The sequence below is a fragment of the Cupressus sempervirens genome, chromosome 10 (genome assembly GCF_028749045.1).
Source record: "Cupressus sempervirens isolate cs-2001-9-10 chromosome 10, ASM2874904v1, whole genome shotgun sequence".
Classification (NCBI taxonomy): domain Eukaryota; kingdom Viridiplantae; phylum Streptophyta; class Pinopsida; order Cupressales; family Cupressaceae; genus Cupressus; species Cupressus sempervirens.
Window position 1 is genome coordinate 204,399,587 of NC_143127.1, and position 11,762 is coordinate 204,411,348.

The 11,762-nt window shown below is 33.1% G+C and overlaps 1 pseudogene across 1 annotated transcript; it reads right to left on the bottom strand.

Annotated features, from left to right (window-relative positions):
* Positions 1-431: 431 nt before the first annotated feature.
* Positions 432-3,512, bottom strand: LOC149533341 (pentatricopeptide repeat-containing protein At1g11290, chloroplastic pseudogene; annotated as a pseudogene). The gene has a single exon (XR_016356956.1). The product of XR_016356956.1 is annotated as a pentatricopeptide repeat-containing protein At1g11290, chloroplastic pseudogene (transcript).
* Between the last annotated feature and the right edge of the window lie 8,250 nt (positions 3,513-11,762).

Genomic DNA, 11,762 nt, shown 5'->3' on the forward strand with positions numbered 1-11,762 from the left:
TCTCTATCCTAAAAATCTCTCCCATTGTGTTTCTCTATAAAATTATTATATTGATTTATTTATAATCAAAACAAAAAATACTGGAATCACAAATAAAAAATATGTTTGCATTCACAAATCTGTTATATGATATATCCTTACATGCAAAGAGATGGGAAGCAATATCACACATATTTAATCATTGTGAGACAGGATCTACATGCACTTATATAAAATTGTATGTCAAGTTTATAATGTGTAATTGAATTTTGGTCAATCTGACGTTTCCAAAAGATAATACTAGTAATACAAACAATAGAGTAAAACAAAATGACATGCGTAATCACGAGTCTCAGATTTTCTGCTATTGAAACATCTTTCCATTAATTTGCAGTGTTCTTCATCTCCCCATTCTCCACCTCCTCATGTTTTTCATTTCATGAAAGTGCAGCTTTGATGAAAATAATTCAATTAAATATTCATGTTATAATAAAACAAGTGTTGAAATACATCCACAATAGTGGGTATAAACAGTGATCTACATTGCATTCGAATGTATCTAATTTTACAAAGCCAGCAGTATGCTCTATATTGCCAAATGGTCGAAATAGAAAAAATTCTAGAAAGTGCAAATAGAACCTTGTCCTCCATTGTTACAGCGGGTCCAGTGTGGTGCAATTAATATAGTGCAAAGCTACTTTCAGATTATCACCAATAATCTCCACAAGAACATTGTCCCTGTTTATAATGATGGAAACGGTTTGCATCTCTCACAACAATATCTCTTGCAACAATCTTGGAAATAAATTTCGTTGCGGTGTGGCAATCAGTACATACTCGAAGGTTCTTAACAACTCTAATAGTTGTTCCAAGGGGCGTGTTTAACAAACCAAAAGCAATTGCTAGCTTTTCACTATGATGGCAAAGAAATAATTCTTTTTCCTCCTCTTCCACATCATTACCTAGATGTCTTGAATCTGGACAATACCCCGCTGCCTTCATCTCCCATGCCAATTTCTCTAACATTGCATAGATCTCCTGTGTCTGTGGATGTGATCTGTCTCCTACACAAAAAGCATGTACCATTTTATGGCCTTCAAACCAACTGCATCCAGGGATCTTTCTAACTCCTCTATCTTTCATCAAGCTCCGCACCATTTCAACCTGAGCCCACATGCCCACTTCTGCATAGATGTTCGAGAGAAGAACATAAGTTGAAGCAATTTTAGGATCCAAATCAAGAAGCATCATTGCTGTAAATGTTCCTAAACCTATATTCATATGTGATCTACAGGCCCCAAGAAAACATGTCCACACAGCCACCACAGGTTTAACTGGCAACTTTATGATAAAGTTTAGGGTGTCCTCAAGATAACCGGCACGGCCAAGAAGGTCAACCATGCACACATAATGATCAACAATAGGTGCAATACAATAAGTGTTACTCATGTGATTAAAACATGTACAACCCTCATCCACTAAACCTGCATGCCCACATGCCCATAGAACACAAATAAAGCTTATAATGTCAGGACGGGTTCCACAGTGCTTCATTAATTCAAAGATTTTGAGAGCATCCTTGCAAAATCCATTTTGCGCATATCCTGAAATCATTGCATTCCATGAGACGATCTCTCTTTGTGGCATTCTGTCAAACAAATTGCGTGCCTTGTCTATGCTTCCACATTTTGCGTACATGTCTATTAGAGCATTCCCAACTGAGATATCTGACAAAAATTGTCCCTCCATTATAATCTGATGAATGTCCATACCCTGTTGCAAAGCTCCCATTTTAGCACAAGCAGGGAGGATGCTGACAAAGGTTGTGGAATTTGGCTTTACTCCTGCCAACTGCATTTCCTTGAAAGTTTCTAAAGCCTTTTCAGCAAATCCATTTTGTGCATACCCTGCAATCATTGCAGTCCATGAAATGACATCTCTTTGAGGCATTCTGTCAAATAATGCACGTGCCTTGTCTATGTTTCCACATTTTGTATACATGTCTATGAGAGCATTTCCAACTGCAATATATGATAAAAATCCCCCTTCCACTACGTTTTGATGGATCTGCATACCCTGTTCCCAAGATCCCATTTTGGCACAGGCAGGGAGGATAATGGAAAAGGTTGTAGAATGTGGCTTTACACCTGCCAAATGCATTTGCTTGAAATATTCAACGGCCTTTTTAATAAATCCATTTTGTGCATATCCTGCTATCATTGAATTCCATGAGATGACATCTCTTTGAGGCATTCTGTCAAACAGATCACGAGCCTTATCTATTGTTCCACATTTTGTATACATGTCTACCAGAGCGTTTCCAACTATAATATCTGACGAAAGTCCAGTTTCAATTATGCTTCCATGAATACCCATGCCCTGTTCCAAAGCTCTCATTTTGGCACAGGCAGGGAGGATGCTGGCAAAGGTTGTGGCATTTGGCTTTACACCTGCTGATTGCATTTGTTTGAAAGTTTCTAAAGCCTTTTCAGCAAAGCCATTTTGGGTATATCCTGCTATCATTGCAGTCCATGTGACCACATTTCTTTGAGACATATTGTCAAACAGTTCAAATGCCTTGTCTGTTTTTCCACATTTTGCATACATGTCTATCAATGCAGTTGTGACTACTAAATCTAACAAAATTTCTTTATCCTTTATGTTTTCATGAATATCCATACCCTGTTCCAACGCTCCCATTTTGGCACAGGCGGGGAGGACGCTGATAATGGTTGTGGAGTTTGGTTTTACACCTGCCAATTCCATTTGCTTGAAAGTTTCTAAAGCCTTTTCAACAAATCCATTTTGTGTATATCCTGCAATCATAGCATTCCATGTGACCACAGTTTTTTGAGGCATCTCTTTGAACACCTCACATGCCTTTTCTACGATTTCACATTTGGCATACATGTCTACCAGGGCTGTTGCAACTACAACATCTGACAAAATTCCTGAATCCTTTATGCTTTGATGGATATTCATACCCTCCTCCAAAGCCCCCGTTTCGGCACAGGCTGGGAGCACACTAGCGACTGTGTAATTATCGGGTTGGGGACCTGTTCGTTGCATTTGGTGAAACAGAGTGACTGATTCGGAAGGATAGCCATTTCTTCTGTAGGCTGCAATAATCGTATTCCATGAGAAGCAGTCTCGTTCGTTCATATAGTCAAACACCTGACGGGCATCAACCAAACTTCCGCACTTGGCATACATGTAAATGAGCTTGTTATGAAAAGTTGTGCGTGCAGCAAATGCAAATCGCCTGCGAGCAATGAAAGAGTTCTTAGAAATACAGGTTTGCCATAATTGAAGGCATGTAGTCTTCAGGGGAGTTGTGTGTAGTAAATAGAATGTGCCTTCTCTACATAATGCTGTGAGATTAAGATGAGTAGTGGGTGGCAATGGCATTTTCTAACTGTGAAAAATGGGCAATGTTATTCAGCATTTTCTTTAATGCACTTGCCATCAACTACCTTTGATGGCATTGAGGTTTCCGGAATGAAAACCACTGAAGGTTTACTTATCGAGGAGTGTCTGCCTCCAGAAACCAAAACCAAACAATCGTTGACAGTATAGAACGAGCATATATTCAGAAGAATCGTAGCATGTTATTACGTTTCACACTTCGCAGGCAGCTCTTTAAAACGTATCTTTGGGAACTTTTCCGCGCAAGATTCCTATGAAATTAAAATCATATTAGTTTCAAATTGTAGGATATTATTGCATATTTAATCAATTGACCAATTAAATTCAAATATTTTAAAAATTTATTGCTCTATACCGAAGTTTAGTATTTATTAATCTTATATGGGTTCCCACTATTTTTGCTGAGGAAAAAAAAATTCAACTACTTTAATTAATAAATTTCAAGCATTGTTAATGCATAATTAAAGACACAAAGTGAGTGGCAATTATTGATTTGAATCATTTTATTACTAAATTAGTTATATTGATTTTAATATTTTCTTTATGAATATTTATTTTAATTAATAAATTTCAAGTCTTGTTAATGCATAATTAAAGATGCAAAGTGAGTGACAATTATTAATTTGAATCATTCTATTACTAAATTAGTTATATTGATTCTAATAGTTTTTCTATAAATATTTATTTTTATATTTTAAACCATTTATTTTATTCAAGTTTTTATTGGTTTACTATATGATAAAGTAAATTAAGTTTATCAATGATATTCTTCTTAATTCTATAGTCTATCAAAATTTATATAAATATCTTATAAATTTTTAGTTAAATATTTTATATTTAAATTTGAATATTCTAAAAAAAATTAGAAAACATATTCACAATATGAATTGGAATGAATATATATAGAAACCAATGTGCATATAATTGTGAATGTGATTTAAAATTATTCATAAATGATAATTTTTTCTATTTTAAAAAACTTAATTATTATAAAGTATAGGTTTATATTTGTCAGCTCAATATATTTTTAAAATCATATATCATAGTTTTGGTGTTATTTATTACTTTTGATTTCATAGTAAATACTTTACGTTCAAATTTGTATAGTCTACAAAATAAATGATTGGTGACTGAATCAAAAAAATTGATTAACATATTACATATTTTTTTAATTTCTTTTCACTCTCTCTTCGTATCTCCTCTTGTTCTTTTTTTCTATTTCTATCTAAATATCTTTACTTTTCTTCCTCATTCTCTAGCTATGACAGGAACTTTAATGCATTGCATCTCTTGTTATATACTTTAACACATTGCGTCTCTTATTATGTATGTACAATTAGCAACTCAACTCATATTATTATATATGTTCAATTAGCAATTCAACGATTCTTAAAGAGATCACTAGGGATCAAGTCTTGTTGAGTGCACGACTTTGATATTGAGAAGGGACGAGGTTGAGATTGTGCCCCAATGAATTTGGTGGATTGGATACCCTCAGTCTTTGGGTCTTAGCCGAAGAGATTCAACTATCAAACTCATGCTCCTATATCAGATATCTACAAATATTTCATGGAGGACCTCTATCAAAAAATAATAATTAACAACTCAACTAACAACTTTTATCAAAGTAGAAAAATCTTATAATCTAAGAGAATCATTTTACTTTTAGCAAGTGCTAAAACTAACAAACAATACACAAGGAGGAAAAGAATAAAATATTTCAAAAGTAACAAATTAATAAACACAATTCAAGTAACACTTGAGATGCAAAGGAGGCAAAAACACAAAACAAGTTGTTTCCTAACTAATAGTTGGTTCAAAGAGGATTCTAAAGAAACAAGAACTCAATGTAAAAAGAAAAGAATGTGTGTTCAATTTTTAAAAAAAGGCTACAATATCACTAAGAGAGAAAACCTAATATATTTGGGAAAAAATAACTCAAAATTATGTAGCGAATAGTTTGAGAGGCTATTTGCGTGGAGTTTTGTGTCAACTAGTTAGGGGTTTCTAGAATATTGTTTGATGCCAAAATTTCTCTCACGCCATTATAAAGTTGTCCAGTTTTAAAATATTTTTTGAGGCTAGAGTTGTCTTTTATCATAGAAAGTTGTCCAATTTTGATAGGTCTTGCATTAAAAAAAATTCATTGGGTTGCTAGATGTTAGGGTTTCAAAAGATATAAGCAATAAACAATATTAAGATAAATAAATAAAATAGAGAAGACACGAAAATAAATAGCACAAGATTTAATTTGGGTCACCGAATTTTGGGCTACATCCACCAGAGAAATAGTTGTCCACGTATATTATTATCCAATTACAAGAAAAATACATTTTGAGAAACTTTACGCTACATTGCCACTTATTTATAAGCGCTTTAGGTGGTTTACCAATGTCAGTTAACAAGTTAACCCTTAAAAATACTTGACAAGTTAACCTAGGAAAAATGCTTGACTAGTCAACCCACAAATACTTGACAAGTTAACTAAAAGAAAAAATTTGGGGCAATGCCCCAAACCCCATGATACATAGCGATTGTACAACACTTTCCAGATCACTCATCACTGACCAACACTAGATAATTGTAACATGTGTTACATTCAATTCTGTCATTTTTTGACAAGGTGAGCATTGCTAACGTCCTTTCTATCTAAGTTATCCAAACATTCATCATACTAAAATGTAAAATATCCCTAACAATTGATAAGTAGGAGATATTTTCTATAGTAAGTTAAATTGTGATATTATTATTAGGTACAATTGAATCCTGATAACAATATCACAATCCCAATAATGTCACTTAAGAAGCCATTTAGAGTGAATTTTTAAGTGTTGAAGTCTTTAAACAATGTGAATTCATGTCCTTTCTTTGCCATAGAATTTTGGGTTTTCTTTGGTTAGTGTTTATTGTGCCATTGATTTATGATTGTTGCTTGCTTAACAATCATTTGATTATTATAATTAAAGCCAAATTATTTAATTATTAGGATCCAGGATAACTTTAAGAAACCTCCCTTTATAAGAAAGTATAAAATTTTGGCGAATTGAACATTAGTTCAGGGGAAAATTTTAATTTCTATTGGCGAATTTTTATTTTTAAGTATGAAATTTTTTAATCTTATTGGCGATTAAATTTCAATCATATGAAAATTCTATAAAATTTTGAGGAATCTTTCATTATTAATGAAAATCATGGAAAAGAGTATACATACCTAGAAATAAAGATTTTATTATTCTTATTACATGAAACCTAATTAATTATCAAACTTTAAGGTAAAATTTAGCCCACTTTTATCATTACAATTTTGCTCCAAATTATTGAATGGTGGTTTGGGGGAAGCACCCCTATTATTTGTAATCATTGGATGATTTGAAATCAATGGCATAAATCCTATTTCAAGCCAAACTTTTAAAAGGATACCAAGTTTTAATGAAAGTTCCCAAAGTAAAGACACATTTCCCCAAACAAATCTATTTCGTGGCAAAGTGAGAAAGGATAAAAAGTTTCATGAAAAGTCTTCAAAATAGACACACGTTAAATCTACATACTTAATATGTAGTGTAACTTTAACTTTTACCAAATATTGACAAATATGACCATCAATTAAGACAAGCCTTAAAAATTGTAGGCGAATATATTTAAATTATTACATAGAAAAATTAGATTCCATTGGCAAAGTCATCACTAAAATATAAATACTTTTGTATTAGTATTGGTGATTAGCCTAAGCATGGGACCCAATTTTGGTAAAGTGCAAGCGACATGGACACCCCAAAAGTGCAAAAAAAAAAAGCCAAATTTGGGGTCCCCGATGAGCGAGATTAGCCAATTGGCGAATATTAGCCACTAAAGTTATCCTTGATTAGGATTGCACTCTATTAAATGAGCTTGGTAAAATTGTACAGAATCCTATTGTGATGTTGGTTTTTAGTAGTTGTTATGTCAGTTGATCAAGAAAATTTTGAACTTTTGTACTCCTTGACATGTTAAGTTTAGGAGTTCCTGAAGTATGTGATCACGTACCAAGTCTTAGGGGTATCTTGTTATGCATCAAAACTTTCTAAGTACCTTATTTAAAGGGATTTTCTAACTTGCAAGCTAGACTCATTCTAGTGTACCAAAAGGTAGCTTGCATCGATGATTGGTGAAGTGGTGAAAGATATGTGAATATATTAGCACCTTTTAAAGAAAATAATGAGTAGATTTTAACTTCTAAAACTTAATGAATTTAATGATCTTGTGTAAAAAGGTTGGTGTCATTTTGTAAGCCTCATTTTGGCTTGAGGAGCAAGCAAAGTGAAACTTCTAGTCTCACAACAAATGAAAAATTTGTGCACACAAATAGGTAAAGGTAAGGATTAATCTTTTTGAATTAGTAGTAAAGTTTTATTTGGAATTTCCCATCATGGTAATTTGGCAAGTACCTCATGAATCTTGTTGGAAATATTCAAGATATGAAAAGTTACTGAGAGGGGAGGGGTGAATCAGTAACTTTGAAAATTCTTCCTTTTAAATTTACCACAAATCAATCTATGCTACTGCATGCATTAATACTGAAAGATAAAATATTCATCACAAAGAAGAACCCAGTATTTTGGTGACCCAGAAACCTTCCAAATAGAAAGTAAAACTGGGGTGAGGATGATACCCACAAAACTTCAATACTACAGCATAAAGTTGGCCTATTAAGGCTTACATTGACCACTTCTGGTGATCTACCCTATTAGGAGCACAAAGGACTGCTAGGTCCACCTTGTTAGAGGATTTACAAACATATAATGAAGTATGCACTCAGTTAAGAGATTTGTACAAAGACTGTTAAGTCTACCTTGTTAGAGGATTTAGAAACTGATTCAACTGTTAAGATGAAACAGTGGATCTACTTACAACTGATTGTTGATAAGATCCTTTATGCATTGATCACCTTATGTGATGGATATACCCTTTCTGCCTCTATATTGACCTTGCTATATTCCTTGAATTGCTGCTGATAATCCTTCTCATGTACTTAAAAAATACTTCACATTACTTCTATATATCTTCATACATACAATATCTTACAATACACCTTACATATATACCTTTCAAATTTACAAAACTACAAGGTCAGCCAAAACACAAGTGAACTACACATTACAAAGTTAGCCCAATAGTAAATAACTCAGGTTCACTAAATTGACTCTGGACCTTCTGATATACCATGTCCACTGCATTGCACGACATCGTCATGCACTCGATAGAAGTGAAGGCTCGGTCCATACTAATTGTTTGGAGTAGTTCTGAACTTGGTGACCAATGGTGACTCGATAGATGTAGTGTCACTTGGTAGATACTGCACATTGAGTTTACCTTGCTTCACTCGGTAAACACTACACATCCATCGCTTGGTAGAAACTGACTTCATGTCATGCAAATTGATAACTCGGTAGATACTGTGAAGCTTGATAACCATTATTTTTTCGGCGAACACTATAAGCTTGGTAAACATAGTTGAACTGCACATTCACTCAGTAGCTTTAGGAATGCTCGTTGTGAACTTCTTAACTGCTAAGCTTACAAGGTAACCACTAAATGCTTGGTATAAACTGTAGACTCAGTAATGAGCTCGGTAAGCATTCATAATTGAATAAGTGTTGTAACTAACGACAACTACAACATAATGCCAACATAATCTACCTTGTAAAACTCTAGGATGCAACTAGTGTTTGGGAACGACAAGTACATAACCCTTCAAAATTTTCCTTTTATACTAGAAATTATGAATATTAGTTTTCCAATGTTTCTTGATAGAGAGAATAGTCTAGACAATTTCTTAGACTCAAAGTTGCATAACGTCACTATTTATGAGTTGTTAGGAGAACAAGAGAAGAGTATACATCTCCTATTTCCCATAAAATTGTAGAGAGTGATCTCCTTGAAGAAAGTGGTTTTCCACATGTTTCTCTATGTCCTAGATGCATTTTTTGGCATGTCATTCATTAACAACTTGAGTCCCATGATATCAAACTTCTAGTGGTTCAGTTTTCACTAAACATGACCCTAAATTTATGTCCCAAGTGTTAAGGCTTCCTAAATTAGAGAGGGATGTGTAAGTTTATCTATTAGGTTTTTCTTGGAAGATTATTCACACAAAAGATTAGTGTTTGAGTAAATTGCAAAAGCCTAGTTTGGGGTTAAGAGGAAAGGCAAGTCTAGACTTCATTCGATTCTAAAATGGGATCATTTTATCAATTAAACACCCTATTAATCATGATGTGGAGAGTCCTAATTCAAAGAGATTTTATTTCTACATGTCTTAATTCATAATAGTTATGTTTTCCAATGACTGGTACATTGAGTGGTCAAGGTTGTTGAGCCACCATTTGCATGAACAATCATGTAGCTATGAGATGATTGGATAGTTCCATATGTTCTCACTATTGATATACAATCTTGTTGGTAGAAAATATGTCTAATGCGGTTTGGAAATACTAGAATCTCCAGTGGTTGGCATAGCTATGGATAGGTATTTTCCATAGTTCCAAAAAAGAGCAAGGGTGAAAACTTAGCTTTGTCTTGAACAATGCATTTTTGTGGGTAGTTAATTAAAAAATGAAGGATCATCGAAAAATAAGTTTTTTCCCCAAAGTTACAAATCTAGTAACTTAATATGCAATTTATAGATACAATTCAATTGTTTCTCATATTTGAGAATTTGGGGTTTGAAAATGCCTTGCTTTGATTGCCTAGGTAAGATTCTAATTATTTTGTGTTGCTTGAAGTATGCTAGTATATATGGAAAAGGTGAAGTTAAATATGAAAAAATGGCATTCATTCCACATATGTTTAAAAAAAATCAATTGTAAAAGAAATAAGGTTGCCAAATGATGTAGAAAATTCTATCAAAATTGTATTTTCAATTTAGATAAAGGTGAACTTCTTATGACATTAAAGGCTACGTCCATGCTCATTGTCATGGAGAGGATTAATAGCCCCATGAGTCTTGACAATAAAATTACTATGAAGATTGTGTTGGTGTTAGGGAGGTGAAAAAGAGAGATTGTATGAGGTTAGTGATGGACTAAGATAGAGCCTTGGACCGACACTTCCTATTTCTAAAAATATAATTAGCAATAGTTTAAATATTGTTGATGAGGTCTAACATAATATTGCACTCAAACCTATCCCACACTTATATTAGTCAACTAGGAAGATTTTTTTATGTAGAAAATAGAACCTCACTTGTGGTGGAGAGACTAAGGAGATGACTAGAGAAGAAAACAAAAGAGTGTGACAATTTCTTTCCATTAAAGAAGACACCAAGCACACAATTTAATGCATATCAAAATTCTCTCCAATGTTCTATCATTTTGACAAGGGAGTAAATCTAGGTCCAAGGGATCTGTAAGTAGCCAAGTAAAAGTATGAAGTTGAAATCTATGAGGAAGATACACTTAGATCCTCAAAATAAAAAGCAAATGGGGAAAATTTTGTTGTTGTTTCTCCTACCATTGAAAATGTTTCCCATATTTCAAGTTGTGCATAGTAAAATAATTCTTTGATTTTTCATCAGATTGGTGGATATAATATTTCCAATATATTTATCTCATTCAAATATATTTATCCTCAATGATTTTATTCCTACTTCTTTGACACCTTCACCACCCACCGACGTAGCAACTATTATTCTCAATTCACCCAATGTTACTTCCTCACCATGGTTTAAAATTTGTACAGGAGAAGACCTACACCTCTATATATTATTATTTTTGTTGATTTTCTTAAGATTTTGTTAGATTTAAGTTTGAATGTTTCTATGGAAGGCTAATTATGTCAATTTTATCTTCCATACCTAAGCCATATGTTTAAAACTTATCATAAGCTTAAGTTTATGGATCTAAGATTTTAAAGCTCTCGCTTACCTTGTACTCCATTTATAATGCCAAGTAATATAAGGAATGATAGTTATACTAATTTATCATATGTAGGATACCAAGAGATATTTTGGATGCATGAAATTGTATTTTCTTCTATTGCACATGGCTTGACTAGGCATAGATAAGTCAAAAATTAAAAAAATATTATTACTATCGAGTTTCTCAATACTTATTCTGAGAGTATTCTCACATTTAGATTGTATTCTTTACCAAACACTCTAGAAGTATTCTATTTTAGATTTGGCTCAAACACTCTAGAAGTGCTATCAGATTCAATCCTTGCATTTAGATTATATGCAATGGTCATGGTTGCTAGTTGTATCCAGGGGTGTCCACATTTTCCAAACAAGATGCAAGTATTTTTTTTTTTGTTAGATGGATTACAAATCATTCATCATTATCTAAATATTTATTATTACTTCTAATGTAATTTGATCAAGT